Below are 11,295 nucleotides of genomic sequence, written 5' to 3' on the forward strand. Positions count from 1 at the left end.
GATGAAGTGCTAATCTAGTGTCAGCCTCCCTGCGTTCACCCCTCAGGGGTTTCTCTCCCCTGAGATTTCTCAGGTTTTTTTTTTTTTTTTAATTTTATTTTATTTATTCATTTTAGAGAGGAGAGAGAGAGGGAGAGAGAGAAGGGGGGAGGAGCTGGAAGCATCAACTCCCATATGTGCCTTGACCAGGCAAGCCCAGGATTTCGAACCGGTGACCTCAGCATTTCCATTTCCAAGTCGATGCTTTATCCACTGCGCCACCACAGGTCAGGCTCTCAGGGGTTTTTGATTGAAGCTTGTGCTGGGATTTGCCATACTTTAGCAGTTCTCTGTCCTGTATCTCTGCACCACTTTTGCTATAGACAGGGGTTCTTGGGTTACAACAGTCTCGACATACGTCGTTTGAGTTTACAACACTCCCATAAAAACTTTAAAAAATTGAGATGTGAGTGTTTTGGCCTACTTACTGACTATGTGGGTGAACTGTGTAGTTTGGGTGCACACAGCGGAAGAATACACAGTAACACACCTATGACTGAGGGAGTTGACGTCCCCCAGTATGCTTACGTCATTCTGAACTGCTAAAAGCGCAAGTGTTTCGTTTGTGTTAGGCTAGGGTGTGTTTCAACTTACACCAAAATTCGGGTTACGTCACTGTTGTAGGAACAGAACTGTGTTGTAACCCGAGGGTACCCTGTATTTACTTAGCTTTTTTTTTTTTTACAGAGACAGAGAGAGTCAGAGAGAGGGATAGATAGGGACAGACAGGAATGGAGAGAGATGAGAAGCATCAATCATCAGTTTTCGTTGTGACACATTTGTTCATTGATTGCTTTCTCATATGTGCCTTGACCGTGGGCCTTCAGCAGACCAAATAACCCCTTGCTCAAGCCAGTGACCTTGGGTCCAAGATGGTGAGCTTTGCTCAAACCAGATGAGCCCACGCTCAAACTGGGGACCTCAGGGTCTCGAACCTGGGTCCTCTGCATCCCAGTCTGACGCTCAATCCATTGTGCCACCACCTGGTCAGGCGCGTTTTTTTTTTGGCTTGTTTGTTTTTTTAATCATTTTACTTTTTAGAACATACATGTTATTTTGGGACTAGGGAATTTGTTTCAGCTGGCATAAATAGAAGAAAATCGAAAAAATAGATATCATGTCAACAAACATCTTTAATCCACCTAGAAACTTTTGCTTTGTTCAAAAGGGGCATAATATGTACACCCATGTTTATAGCAGCATTGTTCAGAATTGCCAAAAGTTAGAATCAACCCCAGTGTCTGTTGGTGGATGGATGGATAGACAGAATGTGGCCTGTACATTCGAAGGAATATTACTCAACCTTAAAAAGGAAGGAAATTCTGAGTCATGCTACAGCATGGATTAACAAAGAAAAATGCTAAGTGAAATAAGCTAGCCACAAATAGACAAATGCTGTGTGATTGATGTGAGGTACCTAGAGTATTTAAATCCATAGAGACAGAAAATAGAATGGTGGTAGCGGGGGTGGGGGGCTGGAGGAGGGGAATGAGGAGTTTGTGTTTAATGGGGACAGAGTTTCAGTTTGGGAGGATGGAAATGTTCTGGAGACGGACGGTGGGTGGTGACGGATGCACAGCAACGTGAACGGGCTTAATGCCAGTGAACTGGAGATTTAAAAATGGTTACAATGACAGCCCTGGCCGGTTGGCTCAGTGGTAGAGCATCGGCCTGGTGTGTGGGGGACCTAGGTTCGATTCCCGGCCAGGGCACATAGGAGAAGCATCCATTTGCTTCTCCACCCCCTCCCCCTCTCCTTCCTCTCTGTCTCTCTCTTCCCCTCCCGCAGCCAAGACTCCATTGGAGCAAAGATGACCCGGGTGCTGGGGATGGCTCCTTGGCCTCTGCCCCAGGCGCTAGAGTGGCTCTGGTCGCGGCAGAGCGTCGCCCCCTGGTGGGCGTGCCGGGTGGATCCCGGTCGGGCGCATGCGGGAGTCTGTCTGACTGTCTCTCCCTGTTTCCAGCTTCAGAAAAATACAAAAAAAAAAAAAAAAAAGGTTACAATGACAAACCTTGTTGTGTATATTTTGCCACAATAAAAAAAAATCATTAAAAATAAGATGTTTTCTATGTCCAATAAAAGGTTGAAGAATGAAGGTAGGGCGGCATAAGGCAGTGGTAGAGAAGGGTTAGAAACAATTTAGGTCTCAATGGATGCTTCTCCTGGATGTCAGCAGGATTGAGAAAAGTATATGGCTTTTCCAAGGTGTGACTCAGTTCATCTAATGTCCTGCTGGGGATCCCACTTCCTGTCCTCTGACAGATTGCCTGTGTGAGTAGTACCACGTGGAGAGACACTTCATAGGGACGGTGTGTGGCTCTCCCAAGGTGGGGAGTGGGAGAGGGCCTGCCCTCTTCCCTGCCCTGGGCACTGAACAGGGGACTGGCATGCCTCCTAAAGCTGGAGCATCGGGATGTTTTATAGAGGAGATGGAGACAGGGCAGCCTTCCTGGAGGAGGCAGGAGCCCTAAGGGATGGAAAGGAGCTGACGTGCCGCCCAGGTACATTGAGTATCACAGCTGGATCAGAGCAGGGAGGGGAGTCTGAATGTGGTAGGCACACCCAGATCCAGGTGGCAGTAGAAGTTAGATGGGGCTAGACCATGAAGGCAGTAGGGAGCCACTGCTGGCTTTTGAGAGGGGGAGTATCTTGACGAGACTTCCAGGACCTGAAGTGCAGGGCTAGGTAACCAGCAGCTCTACCTGAGGTGGGGCCCAGGGAAGCTGGCACAGTCCTGAGTAGAAAATAGAAGGGCTTGCCCTGGCCGGGTACCTCAGTTGGTTAGAGCGTCCTCCCGACATGCTGAGGTTGTAGGTTCAGTCCGCAGTCAGAGCACAAACGAGAACCTCAGAGAGAAAGGACCTAGAAGTCAAAGTCAGGGTGGTGGTCACAGAAAACCAATACCCAGAGCCAGTGGGGACGTGGTCAGGGGTCAGGACACAGGCACATTGGGGGCCTTGCACAGCGTTTGCACTGTTGCTGGGGTTGGGGAGACTGTGCTCCCCTGAAATCTCCCTGCCCTCCGAGGAGCAGCTCCTTCCCCCCCTCCCACAGAGGCCACCAGCTACGTGTGGGCTGTGCTTAGACTCGTGCTGGAAGATCCCTGGGCTGGGGGCAGAAAAGAGACCATGTTGGAACCTGTCCTCCACCGCCACCCCCTACCCAGTGGGTAGGACAGCACATCCCTGAGTCAGAATTCTTTTTCCCAGGGTGTCTGGATGGGGCCTAGACAGCAGAAAGCTCTGTGTCCTCACCAACACACACAGACACCTTTCCCTGTTCCTTAAGATCCTCTGGAGCAAGTGGCAGGTATAGGACGGGCTTGTCTGGACCCCTGGCTCAAGGAGAAGCTGCCCACCTTCCAGCCCCACTGTTCTGGCCTGTTTTCTGAGCTCTGCTCCCAGTGAGTCCCTTCGCCGCAGGGCTCTGCGCCTGGGTGACTGGTCCCAGCCCTTGTCTTCTTCGGGCCTCGGGATCCCCGTCTGTGAAACCTGGAGGACTCTATGGAGCCCCTACAGAGACCTTGTAGCATTGCCTGTAGAAGTCCCCCACCCCCCGCACTCTCCCGTGAGGTAGCACTGCCATTATCTCCATGTTACCGAGGGGAAACTGAAGTTGCAGCATCAGTCAGGTGCCCACAGTCACCCAGCCTGTAAGTGGTGGGCCTGGTGCTTGAACCCAGGAAGTCACACCCAGCCCTTGCCTGAGGTCCTCGCCATCATCAGTCTCATTGACCATCAGGTCAGGCAGGACTCATTCTCCTTTCCTACAGAGGGGGTAAACTGAGGCCCAGAGAGGCGACATCCCTTACCCAAGGGCACAGAGCTGAGGTGCGTCCTGAACCCTTTAGGGTGCCATGCTGGCCAGCCTTCCTCCCCCTCTCCACCGACTCCAAGCACCCCATTGGCTCGAGATCCCCGAGTGATGGAGTGATGGGGCACGGCTGTCAGTACAGGGGAAGCGAACGGCCTCTGTCGGCAAAAGAAGAAGTGAAGTGCGAGTGTGGTGTGCGGACCGGGGTGAAGAGAGCAGAGAGAAGTGAGAAAGCGCGTGGGTCGGCCGTGGGGTGAACAGGGCGGAGGGTCCCACTTCCTCTTCTCCCTGCAGACGGCAGCGGGACTGGACGGCAGGTGGACGGCAGCACCTTCACAGGTCAGCCCCTCCTGGAGACCTCTCTGTCCCCCCCTCCCCCGTCCTTCCCGGTGGGTCCCCAGCAGGCACCGGGCAGGTCCCTTCCCAGCTGCCACCAGGCTGGCTACTTCCCAGCAGCCGCAAGCTGGGCACCCACTTTCATTCCATTCACCAGTTTCTGGGCTCCTAGTGGCAACTTCAAATTGCGAAGAATGTCAAGATCTGTGTTTTTGAAAAAAAGGCAATTTAAATTAAGGGGTGGTTAGGTGCTGGGTTCAAATCTTATCTCCCTCCATGTGGCCTGGGGCAAGTTATTGGACCTTTCTTTTCTGGACCTCAGTTTTCTTATCTGTAAAATAAGGCTCGGGTGACAGGAGCAAGGGCCAGGCATAGAGTTTGTGCTGGGCAAATTGGAACAGGGACAGTTCCTGTCAGAGTGACCTGGACAGGAGGCCGAGGACAGAGTGTCTCAGGGAACGACTCTGTCTCGGGTGCTGGTTCGGTCTCAGACTCTCTGTTGGGCTTTGGCATGGCCTTGCTTTCCCTACCTGTGAAATGGGCTACTAAGAGCAGCTGTCAGGGCTTTTCTGCAGAGACCATGGAGTCAGTCTTCACCGAGTCCAGGAGGAGGCTGGGGAGGGCGGGGGGGGGGGGTGCCAGCCTGTGGTTGGCAGGAGCTGCCATTTGGAAGGGGCATGTGGGACCACGTACAGGAGCATGGCTGGTGCAGCAGGCCCTGGTGCTGATGGAAAGAGGGCGGACTGCGGGGTCCCCAAGTTGGGGTCTCTGATGCATTCCTGGCCAGGGACTTTGGATCAGGCCCCAATTCCTGGGGCTGTGAGTCATGGAAATGGTTGTTTGAGTCTTCCTGGTGAGAAAACCCGAAATAAACAGAGAGGTCAAGTGACTTGCCCAGCATCACAGCCGGGCCCTGAACACCAGAACTGGTTGTCAAGTGTGCATTCTTCATAGGCTCCGTTCTGCAGCCCAAAGGGCTCTTCACTGCCTATTGCTTAGATAGGGGTCTTACTCGTCCACACGGTAGCGCAGCCACCCAGCCAGCCACCTTTGGAAGGCCGCGATGCAGCGGGGGCAGCATCTGACTCGGAGTCTGGAGCCCTGGGCTTGAGTCCCAGCTTGACCGCTGGGCTGCTGTCGGAGCCCAGGCCCACTGCTGTGTGGTCTTCAGTTTCCCCGTGGTCAGTTGGAACCGTTTTGGAAGGCAGGACAGGGACTCCTGTTTCCCAAGGGCAACTCCTGTTTCTCATGAATTGCAGAGTGATGGGTTGATGGAGACGGCCGGCCAATGGTGTGGGGTAACGGTGGGTGGTGACCTCCAGATGGATGGAAACAGGGATGTGGGCAGCTGCAGACCAAAGAGAAGGGTCGCTTGCTCCTGGGAAAGGGAGTGGAAACCACGGCTTCTCTTTGGAGTCTGGGGAGGTGTCACTTCTGCTTTGGTTTGCTTCACCCAGCTGGGTCGTGAAGGTTACCTCTGCTTTCCCCTGTGTCTGCTTGGGATCTGGCCTGACGGTCCAGACCCGGAGGTCAAGTCCACACCACTGTCTGGGCCTCAGTTTCCCCATTCATACCGTGAGAGGGTGGACAAGATGGCCCAAGGTCTTTTCTACATGATCAGGTCCTCAGCTTACTCACCTGAAACATTTCAAACCTTCCAGTGGTTTATTTCAGTGTCTCTTCTCCTGATCTCTTCTCTGATGTTCTGAGATGGTAAGTGAATTGCCTAAGGTAACACAGCAAACTGATGAGAACTCATCACCCCATACCCCCAAAGTCTCTACTCTCTTTTAAAATAAACACATATGTTAATAAATAATGTGAAGGCAAGTGGATGACCAGCAGAAAAAACAACAACAGAATCCATATCTCACGCTGTAGTACAGGATCAAAGCAAATGGCCGGAGATTCCGACATAAATAATAAAACCTTAAAAGTAATAGAAGAAACTTGAGAGAATTCCTTCATAATGTTAGTGTGGGGGAGGTCTTTCTAGCTATGATTCAAAATCGAGAAGCCAAAACTGAAAGACTGGTAATTTTTATTACATGAATATTATATACACTTCTACATGGCAAAATGACCATCTGTAATGTCAAAAAGTCAAATGACAAACAGGAAAAACCTTTGCAATTCAAAAAATTTTTAAAAAGCTAATTTTCCCGTTGGGTAAAGATTTGCTAAGACTTGCAAAGGAAAGGTCTAACCCAATATAAAAATAGGCAGATGGACTTGGACATACAGGAAATTATTCAAGTACAGCTGCTCTGTCAGAGCAAGACTAAAATCAAAATATGGCTCTTAACAGGGGACTGGGTAAATAAATCATGGTTCAGCCCTACGACACTCCACTAGGTACCGTTATGGAAGTCTCTCCAAGTTATATTTTCAAGCGAAAAAGGCAAAGTGCAGAACAGTGTATAGAATACTTAAAAATAAATACTTAAAATATATACTTAAAAAATAATATACTTAAAACTAAATAAGACGGGCCCTGACTGTGTAACTCAGTTAGAGCATCGTCCCTGATACATACACCAAAGTTGCAGGTTCGATCCCTGGTCAGGGCACATACAAGAAGTAACCAATGAATGCACAACTAAGTGAAACAACAAATTGATGTCTCTCTCTCTCTCTTTCTCTCCCTCCTTCCTCTCTTTCGCTAAAATCAATAAATAAAAAATTAAAAAATGAAGTGGGGGACATCATATTTGTATGAAGAAATTTGGGACGATACATAACACATTAATAGCTGTGGTTACCTGGGGGTGATAATTGAGAACAGGTTGTTGGCTGACCAGGAGGCATGGATACTTGTCATTTTATACATTTTTGTATATTTATTTAGTTCTTTTCTTTGAAACTTTATTCATTTGAATGGTTAGCATTTTAGGTTCAACATGGAAAATCATGTAAAAATAGGTTTCCTGTGATTGATATGATTTCAAACTTAAATTATTTTTATCACTTTCTTCTACGTATTTATTGTTTTATTTGAAAGATATAAATTTTTAAACTGTCTGAAGATTAAATAAAAATTGAGAAAGGTATAACTATTATATAATGTACAGATAAGACTAGATAACATAGACCAACAAAACCAGGGGGTCCATAATCTCACCCCCAGAAGTGACCACTGTGTGTGCCTTGATGTGCATCCAGATTTTGTACATATAAACATAGGATTTTTTAGAATCAATTGTGTGTTTGTGTGTGTGTGTGAGAGAGAGAGAGATACGGTGCATTTTTCTTCTATGCGGCTATCCACATCACAATTTGTAATATAAAATGCAGGCTGCTGTACTGTATTTTTTTTACTTTTACTCTTGAAAAAAAAATGATGAGTTCCCAGGAGGTTGCAAAAAAAGAAAAAAAAGTATAGAAACTTTTCGTGTATGCTTCACCCAATTTTATTCAATTGGTAATACCTTGCATACCAATAGTACAATATCAAAACCAGAAAATTTACAGACTTTAAGATTTCTTCAGTTTTACATGCACTTATTTGCGCGCGCTTAGTTCTAGGCAATGTGATGATGTGTAATTCTTGTAACCAAAACCACAATCAAGATACAAAGCTATTTCATCACTCCCAGGCTTCCTGGTACTGCCCCCTGACTGACACATGCCCTTCAAACCTCCCTACCAAGGCTTCCTGGTACTGCCCCCTGACTGACACATGCCCTTCAAACCTCCCTTAGGCAACCACTAACCCGTTCTCCATCTCTCTAATTTTCTTATTTCAAGAAAGCTGTCTAATTGGAATCAAACAGCATGCAACATTTTGAGACTGGCTCTTTGGGGGGATGGTCATCATAATTCTGTGGCGACCCATCCACGTTGTATCAATCTTTTTTCCCCCTGGTTGCTGAGTTGTATTTCATGACGTGGATGGACCCCACTTCATTTAACCATTCCTCTATTGAAGGGACATTGGGATTGATTGCAATTTAGGGTTATTGTAAACAAAGCTGCTATGAAGTTTGTATTGTGTGAACATGATTTTTTTTCTCTGGGAAAATGCCCAGAAGTGCAATAGCTGGTTCATATGGTCGGTGCATGCTTAGCTTTATAAGAAACTGCCAAGCTGCCTGACCAGGCGGTGGTGCAGTGGGTAGAGCATCAGACTGGGATGCAGAAGGACCCAGGTTTGAGACCCCGAGGTCGCCAGTTTGAGCTCAAAAAGCTCACCAGCTTGGACCCAAGGTCGCTGGCTCTAGCAAGGGGTTCCTCGGCCTGCTGAAGGCCCATGGTCAAGGCACATATGAGAAAGCAATCAATGAACAACTAAGGTGTCACAACGAAAAACTGATGATTGATGCTTCTCATCTCTCTCCATTCCTGTCTATCTGTCCCTATCTATCCCTCAATCTGACTCTGTCTCTGTTAAAAAAAAAAAAAAAGAAACTGCCAAGCTGTTTTCCAAAGTGGCACTGAACTGTCATTTAACTATTTCTCTATGGATAGAATTTACATAGTTTCCATGTTTCTTTATGATTAACGATGGTATTATACATATCGCTCTATGTGTATTTTCTTGGCTTGCCCTATTGTTTCCATAGGTTAAATTCATAAAAATGGGTTTCCTGGGTCAGAGGATAATCAGAATGAAAAGTTTGTATGTGTCACCAACCGATTCCCTCGGAGGGGTTCGACTCTTTATTTGCATTTTCCTCTTGGGGAGGGGAGTGTGCCTGTCTCTCACTGGGTGCTATCATATTTCAGATCATTGCAAATTCAATGGTGGAAAAATTAAAGCCCATACTTTTAACTACTTTCCCTCTGCCATCACCCTCAAATAGGTGTTTGAGTTCTGTGGTTCTCCCTCCTTGAAGCCCTGGGAGGGATGTTTTTTGTTTGTTTGTTTTTATTTTGTGACTTTCTACTCCACAAGAGGAGGATTACCTCTCCTGTCCTTGTTGTCTCAGTATGTTTTTGGTGTGACTTTCTAAAAGTCCGGTATATAGAGGTATAAATTTACATACCATAAAACTCATCCTTTTGGAAAGTAGTTGGATAGGTTTTGACAAATGGATATGGTCATGTATTTATACATACTTGCGTATCATAATCAAAATAAAGAATGTTTCTTATCATTCTGAAGAGTGTCTTTTTGTAATCAATACCTTCTCCCTTCCCCTTGCAAATACTGATCTGTGTTCTAGCACTCTAGTTTTGAGTTTCCTGGAAGATCGTATAAGTGAATCCCAGTGTTCTTTGTGTCTGAATTCTTTCACTTAGCACAATGATTTTGAGAGTCATCCAAGGTCTCAAATATATATAATATATATATTTGCAGCTCATTATTTAAAAAAAAATTATTGATTGATTTTAGAGAGAGAGAAAAGGAAAGAGAGACAGAAACATTGATCTGTTTCTGTATATGCCCTGACCTCGTTTTTTTTTATTGCTGAATAGTATTCTACTGAATAAAGTTTTTTTTGTTTTTCTTAATTAAAAATTTTTAATTAATTTTAATTTATTGTGTTTACATGGATTCAAGTGTCCCACCAAATATAACTCCCTCACCCTCCACCCCCGTGTCCCCCTTTATACCTGCCTTGCCCCCCTCCCCTCAATCCTAGAGGACAGGGATCCTCCCCCCTGTCCTCTAGGATTTGCTGTCCTGCTTAGATTAAAGTTTAACCACAGTTTATCTTTCACCATTTGATGGATATTTGTATTGTTTCCAGTTTTGGCTATTGTGAATAAAGTTACTGTGAACATTTGCATATAGGCTTTTGTATGGACAGATGTTTTCAATTTTGGGGGAAAAATATCTAGCAGTAGAATTGCTGGTTGTATGGGAGTATCCTTAACTTTATAAATAACTGCCAAACTGTTTTCAAAGTGGCTGCCCCATTGTGCATTCCCTCCAGCAATGTATGAGGGTTCCAGCTCCTCTGTAGCCTCAGTGACAGTTGGTATTACCAGCCATTTTTAATTTAGCCATTACAAAACGTGTGTACTGATCTTTCATTGTTGTTTTTATTTGAATTTCCTAATCATCAACTAACGATGGCGAGCACCTTTTTATGCACTTATTTGTCATCTATATATCTTTTTGGTATAGTGACTATTCAAGTCTTTTTTCATTTTTTATCAGGTTATTTGTCTTTTTATTTAGTTGTTAGAGTGCTTAATATAGTCCAGATATACAAATATAAAAAAAAATCAGATATGTGTTTGTAGGTACTTTTCCCCCAGTCTATGACTTGTATTCACAATGACCTTCAAAGATCATATCCTTACATTTTTTTATCAAAGCCAATTTATCAAAATTTTTCTTTTATGGATTGTGATTGTGATTTGGGTGTTATTTCAGAGTCTCTGCCTAACCCAAAGTCAGAAATATTTTCTCCTTTTTTTGTAGAAATTTTATAGTTTGTTTTGACACTTCAATTTATGATCTCCTATGAGTTAAATTTTGTATATGCAGCAAAGTATGGATCTAAGTTCCTTTTATTTATTTATTTGTTTATTTTTATTTTTGAGAGGAGCAGGGAGAGAGAGACAGAGAGACAGAACGTCAAGCTGCTCTTGTATATGCCCTGACTGGGGATCAAAGTTTCTTTCATTTTTTCTGTCACAGAATATCCATTTGTTATAGAACCACGAATTGGAAAAACTATCTTATCTCCTTCCAGTTACCTTTGCATCTTCGTCAAAAATCAATTTGTCAGATTTCTCTCCGTATACTTTTGGACTCTCTATTCTGTTTCATTCATCTGTATGCCTGTTCTACGCCAGTAACACACTATCTGGATTACTGTAGCTTTATCGTAAGCCTTGAAATCGGGACTGTGAGTCTTCCAACTTTGTTGTTCTTTTCCAAAATTGTTTTGGCTGTTTGAGTCGTTTGCTTTTCCATGTGCATTTTAGAACCAGCTTGTCAATCTCAAAAAGAAAAATATTCCGCAGGGATTTTGTTTTGCTTTCATTTATATTCATGAGGGATATTGGTCTGTAGTTTCCTCGTATTGTCTGTGGCTGTTTTTGGCAGTACAATAATATTGGCACAAAATGAGTTTGGAAGCATTCCTGCCTCCTTTATTTTCTGAAGGGATATGTTTAGGATCTTGTTATTTCTCTTTGTTTTTTATTTT

The sequence above is a fragment of the Saccopteryx bilineata genome, chromosome 9, assembly GCF_036850765.1.
Source record: "Saccopteryx bilineata isolate mSacBil1 chromosome 9, mSacBil1_pri_phased_curated, whole genome shotgun sequence".
NCBI classification, from domain to species: domain Eukaryota; kingdom Metazoa; phylum Chordata; class Mammalia; order Chiroptera; family Emballonuridae; genus Saccopteryx; species Saccopteryx bilineata.